The 16,821-nt window shown below is 36.8% G+C and overlaps 1 pseudogene; it reads right to left on the bottom strand.

Moving 5' to 3' along the window:
• Window positions 1–2,114: 2,114 nt before the first annotated feature.
• Window positions 2,115–2,632, bottom strand: LOC149144831 (uncharacterized; annotated as a pseudogene).
• Window positions 2,633–16,821: the final 14,189 nt, after the last annotated feature.

Raw genomic sequence — 16,821 nt, 5'->3', positions numbered from 1 at the left:
TGTCAAGTTTTAGAATTTTGAGTGCCTTAATTTTGCACAAAAAATGATAGAAATTACAGCATGATTTTGAAAAAATCCAACTAATTTTTTTGAAAATGTCAATTACAAGGGTCAAGCTTCAGTATTTTGGGCACCTAGGCATTCATGATGGATGCTAAATCCATTTCTACCATCCAAAAACAATTTAAACACTCCCACAGTCAAATTTCAGAATTTTCCGTCCAGACAAAATTGTGACCTCTTTCGATATAAACCATGAGGATATTAAATGTCCTTAAAAACTACAGCATAGAACTTGGGAGCTTCAAGACCCAGGAATGGAATTTGGTAACATTTTTAAATGTAGTTTCCAATACAAACCAATGGGAATCACCCACAAGCTTTCAAGTTCATGGCCCCTAAATTTTTGCATTCTTGATAATGTTTTCTCACTATTTCAATGTCAATTTCATGATGCTTCCAAAAAAAATTACAAAACAATTTTATAAGTTTTAATTTCTATCTATAAAATAGCTACTCCATCATGAAGAACAGAGATTATTGCTACTCCATCACGAAGAATAGAGAACTTGCGAGCTTCGAGACCTAGGAATGGAATTTGGTAACATTTTAAATCGAGTTTCCAATACAAGCTTTCTCAATCTGACAGAATCACCTACAAGCTTTCAAGTTCATGGGCCCTAAATTGTGCATTCTTGATGATGTTTTCTCACTGTTTCAATGTCAATTTCATGATGCTTCCAAAAAACTATAAAATAGTTTTGAAGTGTTAGTTTTTATCTATAAATTAGCTACTTCATCATGGAGAATACACATTTATTAGGTATTATTTTGCATTTCACGTCATGTTGAATTATGAGTCATTGTGTAAGTAAAGCAACAAATGTAACCCGCATGTCTAATTCAACTCCATTACCAGTAGTTCATTCTATCAATTTGTGATGCTTATATGACATATTTTGTCTATGAATGGTGCAAGCATAAAAGTTCAATGCAGGACTGCAAGCCTCCTGCTCTGGTTGAACTCATTCTGTCAATTTTTTATTCTTATATAACATATAGTCTTTAAGGAAGCAACCAAGAAAACTTTAGTATAGTCCCGTAAGCCTCCTGCTTTAATTGACATTCCATTCATTTACATTCTAAGGAAAATTGTAAAGTTATAACTAAAATTGTAAGTTGGTTTGGATGGCCTAAGACCCGACATATCAAATCAACAAAGGTAATTACTAAAATTCAGGTTATAAAGGCCCAAAGCCGTTGGCATTGCTCCACTATGAAAATTATTGATCTTAGTGAAACCGCATATTTATGATACAAAGAAAGTGTAGACACAATATGATCTTTGGATGATAAGCCTTTAGGTAAAGGCTAAAGTGTCAACACATCCTTAGCCTCAGATATCTCTAAATAGAATGGACACAATAAGCTTTAGAACATGGCATTCATTAAACTTGTACTTTGAAACGAATTTCAAAGTATTCTCAGTTATTAACTTGCATTTCTACAAGCATATAGTGCAACAGGGAAAGTATAAATAGGGCAGGCCACAACAAAAAAGGTCTGAAGCTGATGCAGCTTCTCCTGGTTACAGAGCCTCTCTTCACTTTGTCCACTGTATGATAAGTACATCTAGAAAAGCTAGCAAATTGATCAATTGGAAGTCGAATAGTTCTGTTGGCGCATCCTGGCACCCCAAGATGATGCTTGACCCGCATCTCTAACATTAGCTCTCTGCTTCAAATTGTAGAGTTGGTCTTCCCATCTTGATCTCCATTCTTATTTTGCAAGTTCCTTCCAGAGGCCAAGTAAAATAGTCAAAACAAAATAGCAAGCAATGTATGTGTTAGCCACACATTTATCATGCTAAAGAAACCCCTGGTTAGCACATTATACGAGTCATGGATCACAACACAATACCAAACGACACGCACGTCATGACATGCATAAAAAAGAGGTGAATGAAGTTTTCTAGTCATTGTTTATAATACAAACCTAACATCTACACAACCTCCCTCAACAATCTAACACCTTAGAATACAAACTCTGCCTAACATATAACCTTTGGCTAAGACTTCAATTATGCATTCATTTCAAATTTATTTCTTTGCTTTTCACAGTTCAAGCACCTTCACTTGTTGCTGCAACTGCTCCAGTAATCGCGCCTCGGCCCACTGCTTAGGACAACCCTTAGCATCAATGTACTCCAACGACATACAATGTTGGATACCTGGCAACCCTTCTAACTTGGAGCATCCATTGAACATTTAATACCCAAAGCTTTGTCAGTTCGACCAATCCCCGTATGCTCTTCAGCTTCGCACAATCATATGTCTGTAACTCTTTCAAAGATACCAATGTTTCAATACCTGGAAGCTCCTCTACATTTTTTGCACCGACTAATGTCCAGCACTTGAAGTTTTGGAAGACCAGAAAACCCTGCTATTTTCCTCAAGTTAGAGTAATTAGTCAATTCCAATTTTATCAGAGTCTTTGGCAATGTTCCAACCTCCACCAGATGATTACAAAACCTAAGGGAGACATATTTAAGGATGGGGCTGACACCTGTGGCAAATGATACCTCTGATAATTTCGTGTTATAAACTTCTAAGACTTGCAGTTGAGGCATGCAGTTGTCATTGGGAGATTCTAAATTATTCAATGCTTGCAACTGGAAATTCAGTACTCTCAACTCAGTCAACTAAGTCAATAGTCAAATAGTCACCGGAAAATGTTTCAATTCATTGCACTTCTCGAGCCCCAATTCCTGTAAGATCCTCAAGTGACCAAGTGAAAGTGGTAGACTGTCCAGTGAAGGGCTCCCTATTTCCAGAACTTCTAAATCGCCCAAGTCTCCAATTTCATTTGGAAATTCTTTTATGTTTGTACCCCTAAGATCTAAGTTTTTTAGGTACTTTTGATATGCTATTTGTGGAGGTAATATTTCAATGTTCTTACAATAGGAAACATCTAAACATTCAAGTGTGCTGATGTTCCCTAGTGTTTCGCTAGAGACGGTTAAATTATAACACCAACTCAAATCAAGATATTTAAGACGAATTAAATTACCAAAAGAACCTAGAAGCATCTGCAACTATAGGGAGTGAGACAGACCTATGTATTTCAGGTTTATTAAATTACCGAAAGGCTTTGGAAGCACATGCAAATGAGAAGAGTGAGACAGATCGATGTAATCCAAGTTTATTAAGCACCCAAAGGAATTTGGCAGAGAATTTAGATTTGGGCAACTTGTTAACTCCAATCATTTCAACGACAACAGATGACAAAATTCATCCAGCAAAGTTTTAAGATTAATCTTATGGAGGACAATCAATTCGAGGTGCTTAAGGTGCCCTATTGATTTTGGTAAATTTAAGTTGGCTCATCAATTCTCCATATTCTCCTTTGCCAAAGCTCTCAGCTCTCTCTTTCAATCTCAGTTATCATAGATTCACAATCTCAGTTAGCATAGATTCACAGACACATGACATAAACATCCAAACATATACACAACACACAATACAAAAAAACAAATATAGCAGTACATGGGTAGGTAGTACATGGGAATATGAATGATAGAGAGTATATTTAAAAACCTTATTTAAAAAACATAAATGTAAATGGCTTTCTTTTTTAAGATACTAATATTTTGGAATCTATTTGTCTCAAACTATGTGTTTACATTTCTTCCATAATAATCGCTAAATGTGAAGCTTATTATATATGCTTTGTCCCTATCCAAAAAGGATGAGTCAATCAGAGACCATCCATTCAAACACAGAACAGCAAGCAAATATGTGTCATGTCTTGAACTATATGGGTAACGTTCATCAGAGAATCTACCAAGGCTATATGCTAGGCAGACCTTACACTTTCTCCATAATGTTTTAATTTGGATTGTCGAAAGGCAACTACACAACCTCCCTCAACAATCTAACATCTTAGAATACAAACTCTACCTGACATATAACCTTTGGCTAAGACTTCAATTATGCATTAATTTCAAATTTATTTCTTTGCTTTTCACATTTCAAGCACCTTCACTTGTTGCTGCAACTGCTCTAGTAATCCTGCCTCGGCCCACTACTTAAGACAACCCTTAGCATCAGTGTACTCCAACGACATACAATGTTGGATACCTAGTAGCCCTTCTAACTTGGAGAACCCATGAACATTTAATACCCGAAGCTTTTTCAGTTCAGCCAATCCCCGTATGCTCTTTAACTTCGCACAATCATATGCCTGCAACTCTTTCAAAGATACCAATGTTTCAATACCTGGCAGCTCCTCTACATTTTTGCACCGACTAATGTCTAGCACTTGAAGTTTTGGAAGACCAAAAAGCCCTGCTATGTTCCTCAAGTTAGAGCAATTAGTCAATTCCAGTTTTATCAGAGTGTTTGGCAATGTTCCGACCTCCACCAGATGATTACAAAACCTGAGGGAGACATATTTAAGGATGGGGCAGACACCTAGTCAAATGATACCTCTGATAATTTCATGTTATAAACTTCTAAGACTTGCAGCCGAGGCATGCAGCTGTCATTGGGAGATTCTAAATTATTCAATGTTTGCAATCGGCAATTCAATACTCTCAACTCATTCAACTGAGTCAACAGTCAAATAGCCACCGGCAAATGTTTCAATTCACTGCAATTCTCGAGCCTCAATTCCTGTAAGATCTTCAAGTGACCAAGTGAAAGTGGTAGACTGTCCAGTGAAGCGCTCCCTATTTCCAGAACTTCTAAATCACCCAAGTCTCCAATTTCATTTGGAAATTCTTTTATGTTTGTACCCCTAAGATCTAATTTTTTTAGGTACTTTTGATATGCTATTTGCGGAGGTAATATTTCAATGTTCTTACAATAGGAAACATATAAACATTCAAGTGTGTTGATGTTTCCCAGTGTTTCGCTAGAGACCCATGAACATTTAATACCCGAAGCTTTGTCAGTTTGGCCAATCCGTGTATGCTCTTCAGCTTCGCACAATCATATGCCTGCAACTCTTTCAAAGATACCAACGTTTCAATACGTGGCAGCTCCTCTACATTTTTGCACCGACTAATGTCCAACACTTGAAGTTTTGGAAGACCAGAAAGCCCTACTATTTTCCTCAAGTTAGAGCAATTAGTCAATTCTAGTTTTATTAGAGTCTTTGGCAATGTTCCGACCTCCACCAGATGATTACAAAACCTAAGGGAGACATATTTAAGGATGGGGTAGACACCTGTGGCAAATGATACCTATGATAATTTCATGTTATAAACTTCTAAGACTTGCAGCCGAGGCATGCAGTTGTCAATGGGAGATTCTAAATTATTCAATGTTTGCAACCGGAAATTCAATACTCTCAACTCAGTCGACTCAGTCAACAGTCGAATAGTCACCGGCAAATGTTTCAATTCATTGCAATTCTCGAGCCTCAATTCCTGTAAGATCTTCAACTGACCAAGTGAAAGTGGTAGACTGTCCAGTGAAGGGCTCCCTATTTCCAGAACTTCTAAATCGCCCAAGTCTCCAATTTCATATGGAAATTCTTTTATGTTTGTACCCCTAAGATCTAATTTTTTTAGGTACTTTTCATATGCTATTTGCGGAGGTAATATTTCAATGTTCTTACAATAGGAAACATCTAAACATTCAAGTGTGCCGATGTTTCCCAGTGTTTCGCTAGAGACGGTTAAATTATAGCACCAACTCAAATCAAGATATTTAAGACGAATTAAATTACCAAAAGAACCTGGAAGCATCTGTGACTGTAGGGAGTGAGACAAACCTATGTATTTCAGGTTTATTAAATTACCGAAAGACTTTGGAATCACCTGCAAATGAGAAGAGTGAGACAGATTGATGTAATCCAAGTTTATTAAGTACCCAAAGGAATCTGGTAGTGGCTTTAGATTTGGGCAACTTGTTAACTCCAATCTTTTCAACGACACTAGATGAAAAATTCATCCAGCAAAGTTTTAAGATTAATCTTATGGAGGACAATCAGTTCGAGGTGCTTAAGGTGCCCTATTGATTTTGGTAAATTTAAGTTGGCTCATCATTTCTCCATATTCTCCTCTGCCAAAGCTCTCTGCTCTCCCTTTCAATCTCAGTTATCATAGATTCACAATCTCAGTTAGCACAGATTCACAGACACATGACATAAACATCCACACATATACACAACACGCATTACAAAAAAGCAAATATAGCAGTACATGGGTAGGTAATACATGGGAATATGAATGATAGAAAGTATATTTAAAAACCTTAGTTAAAAAACATAAATGTAAATGGCTTTCTTTTTTAAGATACTAATATTTTGGAATCTATTTGTCTCAAACTGTGTGTTTACATTTCTTCCATGATAATCACTAAATGTGAAGCTTATTATATATGCTTTGTCCCTATCCAAAAAGGATGAGTCAATCTGAGACCATCCATTCAAACACAGAACAGTAAGGAAAATATGCATCCTGCCGTGAGCTATATGGGTAACATTCATCAGAGAATCTACCAAGGCTATATGCTAGGCAGACCTTGCACTTTCTCCATAATGTTTTAATTTGGATTGTCGAAAGGCAACTACACAACCTCCCTCAACAATCTAACATCTTGGAATACAAACTCTGCCTGACATATAACCTTTGGCTAAGACTTCAATTATGCATGCATTTCAAGTTTATTTCTTTGCTTTTCACATTTCAAGCACCTTCACTTGTTGCTGCAACTACTCTAGTAATCCCACCTCAGCCCACTGCTTAGGAAAACCCTTAGCATCAGTGTACTCCAACGACATACATGTTGGATACTTGTCAACCCTTCTAACTTGGAGCACCCATGAACATTTAATACTCGAAGCTTTGTCAGTTCGGCCAATCCCCGTATGCTCTTTAGCTTCGCACAATCATATGCTTGCAACTCTTTCAAAGATACCAACGTTTCAATACTTGGCAGCTCCTCTACATTTTTGCACCGACTAATGTCCAGCACTTGAAGTTTTGGAAGACCATAAATCGCTGCAATTTTCCTCAAGTTAGAGAAATTAGTCAATTCCAGTTTTATCAGAGTCTTTGGCAATGTTCCGACCTCCACCAGATGATTACAAAACCTGAGGGAGACATATTTAAGGATGGGGCAGGCACCTGTGGCAAATGATACCTTTGACTATTTCGTGTTATAAACTTCTAAGACTTGCAGCCGAGGCATGCATTTTTCATTGGGAGATTCTAAATTATTCAATGTTTGCAACCCGCAATTCAATACTCTCAACTCAGTCAACTGAGTCAACAGTCGAATAGTCACCGGCAAATGTTTCAATTCACTGCAATTCTCGAGCCTCAATTCTTGTAAGATCTTCAACTGACCAAGTGAAAGTGGTAGACTGTCCAGTGAAGGGCTCCCTATTTCCAGAACTTCTAAATCGCCCAAGTCTCCAATTTCAGTTGGAAATTCTTTTATGTTTGTACCCCTAAGATCTAATTTTTTTAGGTACTTTTGATATGCTATTTGCGGAGGTAATATTTCAATGTTCTTACAATAGGAAACATCTAAACATTCAAGTGTGCTGATGTTTCCCAGTGTTTAGCTAGAGACCCATGAACATTTAATACCCGAAGCTTTGTCAGTTCGGCCAATCCCCGTATGCTCTTCAGCTTCGCACAATCATATGCCTGCAACTCTTTCAAAGATACCAACGTTTCAATACCTGGCAGCTCCTCTACATTTTTGCACCAACTAATGTCCAACACTTGAAGTTTTGGAAGACTAGAAAGCCCTGCTATTTTCATCAAGTTAGAGAAATTAGTCAAATCCAGTTTTATCAGAGTCTTTGGCAATGTTCCGACCTCCACCAGATGATTACAAAACCTGAGGGATACATATTTAAGGATGGGGCAGACACCTGTGGCAAATGATACCTCTTATAATTTTGTGCTATAAACTTCTAAGACTTGCAGCCGAGGCATTCAGTTGTCATTGGGTGATTCTAAATTATTCACTGTTTGCAACCGACAATTCAATACTCTCAAATCAGTCAACTAAGTCAACAGTCGAATAGCCACCGACAAATGTTTCAATTCACTGCAATTCTCGAGCCTTAATTCCTTTAAGATCTTCAAGTGACCAAGTGAAAGTGGTAGACTGTCGAGTGAAGGGCTCCCTATTTCCAGAACTTCTAAATCACCCAAGTCTCCAATTTCATTTGGAAATTATTTTATGTTTGTAGCCCTAAGATCTAATTTTTTTAGGTACTTTTGATATTCTATTTGCGGAGGTAATATTTCAATTTTCTTACAATAGGAAACATCTAACCATTCAAGTGTGCTGATGTTTCCCAGTGTTTCGCTAGAAACGGTCAAATTATAGCACCAACTCAAATCAAGATATTTAAGACGAATTAAATTATCAAAAGAACCTGGAAGCATGTGCAACTATAGGGAGTGAGACAGACCTATGTATTTCAGGTTTATTAAATTACCGAAAGACTTTGGAAGCACTTGCAAATGAGAAGAGTGAGACAGATCAATGTAATCCAAGTTTATTAAGTACCTAAAGGAATCTAGCAGTGACTTTAGATTTGGGAAACTTGTTAACTCCAATCGTTTCAACGACACCAAATGAAAAAATTCATCCAGCAAAGTTTTAAGATTAATCTTATGGAGGACAATCAGTTCGAGGTGCTTAAGGTGCTCTATTGATTTTGGTAAATTTAAGTTTGCTCATCAATTCTCCATATTCTCCTCTGCCAAAGCTCTCAGTTCTCTCTTTCAATCTCAGTTATCATAGATTCACAATCTCAGTTAGCACAGATTCACAGACACATGACATAAACATCCACACATATACACAACACACATTACAAAAAAGAAAATATAGCAGTACATGGGAATATGAATGATAGAGAGTATATTTAAAAACCTTATTTAAAAAACATAAATGTAAATGGCTTTCTTTTTTAAGATACTAATATTTTGGAATCTATTTGTCTCAAACTGTGTGTTTACATTTCTTCCATAATAATCGCTAAATGTGAAGCTTATTATATATGCTTTGTCCCTATCCAAAAATGATGAGTCAATCTGAGACCATCCATTAAAACACAGAGCAAAAATGTTTTTTTTTACAACAATCCCAATCAAGGAAACCGTCATGGTTGATTTTATTCAGTCCAACCAACAACACTTCCTGAGAATTGAATTATCCACTTTGTAGAACATTATACAATTTCAACTATGTCAAGTATTTCTTCATTATCATCTTGAAATTACTTATACCTTCAACAAGTCCAGTAAGTAATTTTTCCGTGAGCAGACGGGGGGCTAAGAAAGGTAGATTGCAAACTCGAAGTCAGTCATCATGGGTTAAATCCATCTTTGATGGAGCATCCAGGAGCAAACCAGGCAATGCATAGGCAAGGGAATGTTTAGAAATGAACTTGATCACATTATGCAGATTTTAGCCAAGATTTTGGAATCCTTATCTAACAATCAAGCCGAGATGGAGGGCATCCAAGGGCAAGCCATGCCTTCCACAGACCAGCCCTGGGGAAGGGACATTGGAGGTTCAAAGATGAACATGGTCACAATGGAGGAACATTAGGCATGCTTTAAATTCAATATTAATGGAGCATCCAAAGGGTAACCCAAGCCTTGCAAGGGCAGGGGAGTGTTTAGAGATAAACATGGTCACATTCCACTTATGTTAGGCAAGTTTTTGGATAACAAATCTAAAACAATCAACTAGAGTGAACAATATACAAGGGTAGGCCATATTGCTCAGGGCAACACTGAGGAAGCTGGACATGGGGTTTAGAGATGTGCATGGTTACATTGGAAGACTGTAAGCCAAGTTTTTCAAAATCAGGCAAAGATGGAAGGCATCGTATTTGGGCATAGCAAGGAAAGGATGCAAAACTCAAAATGGTGATTTTATATCGGGAATAGAGACTTATTATAACCAATAGCAATGGGAAAATATTTAACTGCTGGTGGGAGGTGGGCAACAAGGTCTCTTCAATAAAAGAAGCGATGGATTCACAAACATCCAGCATTTGTTTATCTTTTTAAATTTGACAAAATTTGGTATTTGCAAGCTACGCAACTAGGTGAGTTTTACCCTATTGTCCATCTCTGCTATTTCGTTCATGACCCCCTTGAACCAGTCGAACGAGCCTTGCTCCCTCGTAACCTAGTAGAAATAAGCATTTGTCGGACCCCAGTCCTTCCTTTACGACATGCAAACTTTACAACTGCACACATCACTCCCATAATGTATAGCCACCCATCACAACAGATTGTCGTGAGCTATAAAACATTGAGTCTTTGGGTGACATTAAACACGCAGAATTATCCTACGCAATTAAGCAAACAAGCCTCGAAATTAGGTTTCCATTTGGTTTTCATAAAGTTCTATTTTGGTGTTAATTAGTAAATATTAAACACCATACATTAAGTTAATGATGGGCTTACCTTTTTTTACATCTGGTCTATTAGTCTTTTGCATTAGACTGAATAATATTCACAATGGTGTGAAGTCTATATATAGAGATATCTGAGAGGAATTTAAGTAGATTATTGAACTCAGAAAGGCATTACGAATCACCAAAAATACTTCACCTTGTTTTCAAAAACAAATCAAACAGTTGCCCAAGTCAACCGGAAATGGAGATTAAAAGAATTATTCGCACGCAAGAGGATCGCCACCGAATCCTCATAAACATGCAACTCAGTCATGCAACAGTTGCCCAAGTCAACCGGAAATGGAGATTAAAAGAATTATTCGCACGCAAGAGGATCGCCACCGAATCCTCATAAACATGCAACTCAGTCATGCAGCTTGTTATGTAATCTGAATCCTTTAAGGTTGAAATATCAGAATTCAATTCTTCGCGTCATGCCAAAGAAAAACCAAAACGTAGTCATATGCCCGCGACGGACTCCTTATGAATAAGGATTATCACGCCTTGTGAAGGCCATGATTATTTTTAAAATAGGTTTACAAAATAGGTTACATATTTTTTTGTGAACTCGCGGTTTAGTCGTTGACTTTAGAGGTTTTATATGATTTTTTTTGTAACGGAAATGTCTTACATTGCTAGAGATTCGCAGTGTTCGAATCTTGATGGACAAGCAATAGAGAAATTATCCAACGAGTCAATGATTCGAATCTTGATGGACAAGCAATAGAGAAATTATCCAACGAGTCAATGATTCTGATAATGATAGAGACAGTAAACCGAATAAATATAGCTGTGACGGTTCGAAGGGTTTTGCTTATCCACGCTCCGATTTTTTTTTTTTTTTTCAGATGAAAAACACGACTGGATTTGTGTTAAATATAGAACCAGTTACATATTTAGCAGAGTCATCTACCTGCATTTTGGAGAAAAAATAACCATACATAGTTCCGAAACTTACATAAAATCATGTTGTACAATAGTTTAAAATCTGATTATCTTGCTGTCCCATGAACATGAACATGAACATGAACATGAACAGAAATAAAGAATATTCCAAAAAAATAACAAAAATTACAACATGTGCCTCCACCATGTATAAAAAACAAGATATAGTCAGATATATTAAGGAATTGCAATGCATCCCTCCACAACGGGTTCTCTATTAGAGAAAAATGTGTAGTGTAGGATGCCATCAATATCTTCCATCCACTGTTAAGATAAGTTGTTAGTGGTGATATTTTGCTTTCTGTAGATGTGCTGGATGTTGAAGCTTGTGAGATACCGAATGAGTGCATCCACCCTCTCCCGCCAACCCCTGAGCTTTGTAGGATCAAATGATGTAGTACCCAAAATGCCTTATATAAAAATCATGGAATCCCATATATATGGATGCTATGTATTTGTATTTCCATAGCAAACCATGGCAGGGCCAATAATGCCACGAGTTCCACTCTGGTATTTGTTCCTAAACCACCATACCAGTGCATTTGGTAATGGGAGTGTTTAGTGATTCTTATCCCAGCATCACTATCGCATGTCCCCTTTGTGCTGCTCCATCAAAAAAATTCAATAGGTGGCATGATCATCATGCTTAAATGCCTCCCCATCATATCTTTGTGATGCTTCTCTCGAGGGTGAATCCCTTCCGTCCACACAATGATCTTTGAACTAATACTATAAGCTTTAAGTTGTTTCCCTATGAAGATTTGATGATTCCTAGCCTTCAATATTTCCCATATTACAAATAGAGGGATATAACAATATATTCCTCTCATGCCCAACCCCCATCGAAGGCTCTGTTCCAGTGAGGTGACGAGTTTGCTACCAAATTTGAAATATGCAAAAATAGTTTCCCATATTCCAGATGCAATCCTGGAGAGGAAGAAGAGATGTGAAATCGTTTCCAGCTCCTCACCATAGAGAGAACACCTCCCCGGACGCTGCAAGCATCTTCTACATAGATTATCCCAAGTCAGAATACAATTCTTCCAAGCCAGCCAGCAGGACAGTATGATTTTGAGTGGGGCCTTCAATCTCCACAACATCGGGGACCAATCCACCAATGTGGATTCTCGTGCTTCACTCATGATCTGATGATAATTTTTTGCAACCACAAGTTGTGGTTTCTTTAGTGGACAGTTCCAAGTTGGGTAATCGCCTTTCATGTTTCTACATAATCCAACTCCTTTGAGGGATTTAACATACATATCCCATTTTTGTGAGTGTGGCCCCTGCAAACCAAGTTGAGATGTTGATATCTAGATAGGATGATTGCCATTCCACCCTGCGATGGCCTAGTATAACATTAGAAGTCCTCGTTGATGTAATGCCTCTATTTTTTCAGCTGGTAGAGAAATAGAATCCAATGTACCAACAATCATTTCCCTCCCTGTTGTAAGTGCATACTCGTTCCCAAATGATCACTGAACTCTATGCATGAACCACTTCTTAATTTTCTGAAAGCCCCTCCATATGTATGAATCCGTTTTTATTCCAATTTCTTGTTGCTTAATCTAATGTTGGATCAATCTGTGTAAGTGAAATTTTACTCAGATAATTTGTGCCTAGATCCCTTGTCCAAATAATGCTCGCCACAATGATTTAGTAAGAAGGGATCTGCCAAAATCCATTGTATGCAATATCCTCCAGCCTCCAAGGTCTTTCAACTTTGCAACAGTATCCCAAGTGATCAGGGGATACCCTAACCCATAAGAAATGAACCATAATGGATTTGATCTTAGATAAAGTGTGAACCAAAATGATAAGCATATGCATCCAATATGTGGCAAGTTGTTGTAAGGAACTCTCGCCCAGAGCATTTAAAATTGCAAGCTCAGTGACAATGTCAAAGCCTTAATTGAAAAAATGTTGAAAATTTTGCAAGGTCGGCACGAATCGTCCAAATTTTAGCCTCTGAAGCAAAATATCTTTAATTCCTGAATCTACATCCACGCTGCTAAAAAGGACAGAAATATCTTACATGTCAAAGAAAATTTGCATGCGAGAATCAAAGCTTTGAGTGGAGATCTGCAGGCAGAAATCACGAAGCTGCTCCTTGTTAATGAACTCCACATCATGCCATCCTCATCTTCAAGCGAGAGCATCAAAGAGCTCCAGTGCAAATTCATTTGAATCCATCATACCTGCCAAACAAACAGAACATTTCACAAATGCGGAGATTCGAACCGAGGTATTCTGTGTAAAATTGGAATCAACATCCAAAGACTCAAGAACCTTACCGATGCAAAGGCCAAAGTCAGCACAAGAAAGCCGTAATCCATCCGGAGAAGCCAGCTGATCGAAACGCGCTTCGACGGCTTTCCAAAACGCTTGAAAATCTGCGTTCGAATCTTCTGTTGTTTTACTATTAAACCTTAACCCCTGCAAATCTGCGTTCGAATCTTCTGTTGTTTTACTATTAAACCTTAACCCCTGCAAAGCATTCTGCGCTACAAATTTTGCAGCTTACCACCGATAATTGCAGACGAAGCCCTCGGGGTTCTACTCGGAGTGCTACGAACCGACAAAACCTTCGCAGTAATTGAAGTGGCCGTTCCAGTGATCCGCTCTACGTCGGCCTTCAATTCATGAGACAAATGCCGAAACAGCCATAAACTCCATGAAACCGTAAACTGAAACAGCAATAAACTCCACGAACTCTCCCGGCGCACAGATGTCAAGCGGAAAGGGAAACGTTTTTTTAAGGTTTTAAAACATTTTTTATTTATTAAATCAAACGGCTGATTTTTGTTCAATCATCTAACAAAAGATCTAACGGCTACGATTAGGACAGAAAGACATTTAGGGGAGTTCATTTCAGAGGGAAACGCCTTACGGCGTAAATATATTTATATAAGAAAAAATATATATTAATATTTTTGTTTTTTTGGTTTGTTCATGATTTTTCTTGACATGTTTTCTTTCTCAATCCATTTTAATTTTTTATTTGAAATTTATAAATATAATTAGGATTAACTTTGATTTAGTTATAAAATACTTAAGTTAATTATGGAGTAATTATAATATAATTTATTTTAAGTTTTTCATATGGAAAATATTTTTATATTTTATTTGAGAAAGAGATATATTCATGTTTTTTGTTTCATTTGGTTTGTTTATGATTTTTCTAACATGTGTTTTTTCTCGATTCATTTTAGTTTTGAAATTTATAAATATAATTACGGTTAATTTTGACTAAATTATAAAATACTTAGATTAATTATGTTAGAATTTATTTTAAGTTTTTTAATATGGAAAATATCTTTATATTTTATAGCTGGAAGATATATGTTCATGTTATTGAGAGACTATTTATTTGTAATAACAAGGTTCAAAGTCCTTATATTAATGCATGTTAATATTCCTCCCAACCATCCAAGATAAATCTAATGGACAAATTATTTTAAGATTTTGTTTAAACTAATTTATAAACTAAATTTATAACTATAATACAGTTAACTTTCATTTAGTTATAAAATAGTTAAGTTATTCTTAGTAAAACTAATTACAAGTTTATAGTTTATGGATTTATATTTTTAGGTAATTAGTGGTATTTACCTATGTTATTACATATGATTAAAGTTTATTTAATGGGTACCTTATTGTAAAATGTATGGTATAAACTTCATTAAAAGTTGGTATATTGGTCTGGGTGACCACTCTTGTTGAAAGTACATAGAAACTAAAATATAGTATAATTGTTTCGTTGTTGAATAATACATTGAGTATACCAAATCATATTGTTAATGGTTTGTTAATTATTTGCAATTGTTATGCTCTAAGCTTTTGTACATTCTTCCATCATTGATTAATGTAGGAAGTAGACTCCACACCTATGCTTCCTTTCATTATAAGGCACAATTTCATGATGTATATAAATCTATTTATATAAGAAAATACTAACTACCATAACATTTTTATCCTTAAAATGACCTTTTTACAAGAATTTTGAAAATGTAATTATTTCTATGTAACTATATCTATATATATATATATATATATATATATATATATATGGATTTACATGAGGTACAAAATTTTCTATTATAAACTACTTTGGTGGATAGGGTTTATAGATTTGTATTATTGAAATATTGTTGAATTGAGGCTTCTGTGATCCATACCGAGTTTATGAGAAAAAAAATTCGGTGTAAATCGCATGATAATACATTTGTCGACGCGTTTCAAACCAACGAGTGTGGTTCATCGTTAGGACAAATTGAAGAATCAGATCATGAATACATGTTAAATAGGGATAGCAGATCTTCCAATGGCTAGGTTTGATTGGAAAACGGCTATATTAGACTAGACTGGACAAACGACTATAATTGACCAAGAAATAGCTAGATTTGACTAGTCAAATTATTTAATTATAATAATATTATTAGATAAATAATTATTCAATGTATTAGGGTTGATATCATTATATTTTATAATGTTCTGAATGTCATTAAAGTTTAGAATGCTACAAACGAAAATTATTCTAATACTTTACGATTGGTATTGATTGTTATTTTAAGTAAAATGTTATTCAAATTTGAGTTAAAAATAATAAATCTAGGGAATATTAATAATAATAATGAGTAATAACAAGATGTTTATATAATAGTATTTTTTTCCGCTGCTGCTGCTCTGCGCGCGCGCGCGCCTGAGCCTGCCCTCGGCCTTCGTCTGCTTCTGCTGCTGCTCGATCGTCCAGCTTCATGGATCCTCCGGATCCGCCTGGTGGGGATCCGGAACTGCAACAAGCTTTTTCCAACCTGGTTAAATCTCTGCCTCAACAACGACCAAGGCCAACAGCAACCAAGTTTGTAAAGAAACTAGATGTGCTACAGGAAGTTCATTTGCCTCCGACCATTCCTCGCATGGCAGCCATCTCATTAGCGGAGAAAGGATTAATCGGCCAATTTACAGGACTATGGCCCTCGCCCAAAACTGTGCAAAGGTGGGTTGAGCGAAACTGGGCAGACAAGATCCAAGGAAAAATATCCATCAGGTTCTGTGGTAGAGGATACTTTACCTTTCACTTTGAAACTAAGGAGGACAAGGACCTAATCTTCAGAAACGGGCCTTACTTCATGGATTCCAGGGGTCTCTACCTCAACAAATGGACCCCGGATTTCGATCCAGAGCTAGACATTCCAAGTGTTGTTCCTGTCTGGGTCAGGCTTCCCCACCTCCCTCTCCACTGCTGGGGCGATGACTCGGTCAAGGCAATAGGAAACGCGGTTGGAAAATACATAGATCGCAGCGAACCTAAGGACAACATGCAAGCCTGTGCGCGAATATGTGTTGAAGTTGATCTGGGACGCGGACTACCGGAAGCAATCAAACTGAAAGTAGACGACTGGTGCCATATTCAACAGCTGGACT

This window comes from Pinus tabuliformis, chromosome X (assembly GCF_031772625.1).
Source record: "Pinus tabuliformis cultivar Carrire ecotype Pingquan chromosome X, CPIR1, whole genome shotgun sequence".
NCBI classification, from domain to species: Eukaryota; Viridiplantae; Streptophyta; class Pinopsida; order Pinales; family Pinaceae; genus Pinus; species Pinus tabuliformis.
The sequence above is the reverse complement of the archived record's forward strand: the minus strand, read 5'-3'. Positions and strand labels throughout refer to the sequence as shown.